Source organism: Camelina sativa, chromosome 3, assembly GCF_000633955.1.
Source record: "Camelina sativa cultivar DH55 chromosome 3, Cs, whole genome shotgun sequence".
Taxonomy (NCBI): Eukaryota; Viridiplantae; Streptophyta; class Magnoliopsida; order Brassicales; family Brassicaceae; genus Camelina; species Camelina sativa.
The window spans coordinates 28,150,208-28,153,144 of NC_025687.1; positions in this window are offsets into that span (position 1 = coordinate 28,150,208).

A 2,937-nucleotide genomic window follows, 5' to 3' on the forward strand; every position below is an offset into this window, starting at 1 on the left:
ATATACCATAGAATCCATGGAAACATTGCCACTGAAGGAATGTCTTGAAACCTCCAAAATAAGGAATCCATATTAGCATATATAGAATCTGACGGGAAACAACCCGTAGAGCTCAGAAATTGGGACAGTCCCCAAACCTGCCTAGCCGGAGGGCATAAAAAGAGGGCATGGTTGACTGTTTCTTCCGTCTCCCCACAAATTTCGCAGTCCATATCACAGCTTAATCCACGACGCCGTAGATTAGTTGTTGTCGCCATGCAACCCGTAATTGCTTGCCACAAAAAATGTCTGAGTTTTGGTGGACACCTAATCTGCCAGACATATGCCTGTAGAGGGATAATATTGGGGCCAGAAATGGGAAAACCTCTCTCCGGTTTCTGCCGTAATGCCTGATATCCAGATTTAACAGTATAGCTACCGGTTTTAGTCAAATGCCATCCCAAGCTATCTGGTGTGGTAAGATTACCAAGAGGTAAAGCAGAAATAAGGGCTACATCCTCCGGCTCGAAAGAAGCCGAAAGTAATGCCAGATCCCAGGAACGTGAAGTCCTGTCAATGAAATTTTCAACTCTAAGTGTTGGATTGACTGGCGATCCTGAACGCAATGCTGATCTCGGGGATTGAGCAGGTATCCAAGGGTCAGACCATACTGAAATGGAGGCCCCAGTTCCTACCCGTTTAATGAGTCCTTTGTTCACCAGAGAGCGAGCAGAAATCATACTTCGCCATCCATAAGATGGAGAATAAGATTTAATAGGATCTAATGGATCCGAATGCCTATAATACCGTCCTTTGAAAACCTTTGCAAATAGTGAATCTGGAACTGATATCAACCGCCAAAGTTGCTTAGCCAACAGTGCGGTATTGAAATCGTCCAGACACCTAAACCCCAAGCCTCCCTCCATTTTATCGACACACAATCTGTCCCAGGCGATCCAATGTAAACCCCGAGTTTCTCCCGAAGAGCTCCACCAGAAGTTGGAGATGGCACTCGTAAGTTTCCGTGTAACTGTTTTGGGAATTCTAAAACAGGACATAACAAAAGTAGGGACAGCCGTCGCGACCGATTTGATCATGACTTCTTTACCCCCCGGGACAGTAACCTGGCAGGCCAACCACCAGCCCTTTTTTGTAACCGATCTTGGACGAAAGAGAAAATTTTGGTTTTCGATCCACCAAGACTTTCCGGGATTCCCAAATAGGAATTCATGCCACCTAAAGTGGTAATCCCCAGGATACCCTTTAAGTCTTCACGCACATCCACATCTACTGTATGTCCAAATTGAACTGAAGATTTCTGGAAGTTTATCCTCTGTCCAGAAATCCTCTCATATTGCCTAAGAATCCCCAAAATAACTTCGCACTGTTCCTTTGTGGCCCGACAGAAAAACAGACTGTCATCTGCAAACAGTAAATGTGAAATTGCCGGACATGCAGTGGAAACCTTGATACCCGTGATAAGCTTAGACCGTTCCGCTTTCCGTAAATTTGCAATAAGTACCTCAGTACAGAGGATAAAAAGATAAGGTGACAAGGGATCTCCTTGACGGAGCCCTCTAGATGGTATTATTGATCCATGGGGTTGCCCATTTAATAAGACGCTATATTCCACTGATGTCACACACCACATGATCCAGGAAATCCATGTCTCACAAAAACCAAATTTCCGCATTAAGGAATCAATAAAGGACCATTCTACCCGATCATAGGCCTTACTCATATCTGTTTTGATGGCCATAAACTTGCCCTTACAAGAGGGATTAGTGCGGAGTCCATGAAACATTTCCTGAGCAATCAAAATATTATCCGTAATTAAACGGCCTTCTACAAACGCTGACTGTGTCTCAAAAATTAATGCTGGCAAGAACTTACGCAACCGTTGACATAAAATTTTTGAAATAATCTTGTACCCGACATTACATAGACTAATGGGGCGCCATTCAGTCATCCGGGTCGGTTTTTCTACTTTCGGGAGAAGATAAATATTAGTCTTATTGAGGCGTTTGTCAAAACTGCCAACCTGAAAGAAAGACTCCACCGAAAGCTTTATGTCAGCTTTAACCGTATCCCAAGCACGCTGATAAAACAGGACCGTCATACCATCCGGTCCTGGGGCTTTATCAGGGTGCATCATAAATAGAGCCTCCTTGATTTCCTGTTCTGTGACTGGCTTAGTCAGTTTCTCATAGATTTCGTCCGTTATAGAGGTGCTGATTTCACCCAACGAGTCCTCAATTTCTGAGGGATCGGTGGACATGAATACCTCTTGAAAATATGAAGTTGCGATATTCTGGATCCGAGGCTCCTCTGTGGTCCAGTGACCCAACTCATCATACATTCCAACAATCCGATTATTAGCTCTTCTTAACTTCGTTTGGGCATGAAAATAGCTGGTATTTTGGTCTCCGAAGCGCATCCACTTACTTCGACTCTTCTGATACCAGTAAATTTCCTCATCCCGATAAGCTTCCCGCAATTTCCAATTCAATTCCGAGATAATCTCAACAGAGATAGAGTCATCCTCCTGAGCAATGGCTAGCTGGGATTTTAAATCCTCAATTGTTTCCCGTCCAAATGGGGCCTGTGCTTTCCTCCAGCGGGAGATTGCTTGGCGGCACTTTATTATTTTGTCCATTAAATTCCCAGACTCCCCTGTCTCCCCTGAGAACCATCCCTCTGAAATAGCTCCAAAGAGACCCTCTTTCTCCAGCCATCGACGGTCAAAGCGAAAAACGCTCCTCCCTCTCCGAATTGTATCCTCTAAAAAGGCTAACACCGGTTTATGATCCGAGGCTATCATTGGTAGATATTCCGTGAACGCATTCCGAAACAAGTCATGAAGTTTCTCATTGGCTAGGGCGCGGTCAAGACGACACCTGATTGGCTTCTTATCATGCCAACCACGCCAAGACAAGCTATCCCCAACCGCCGGAAACT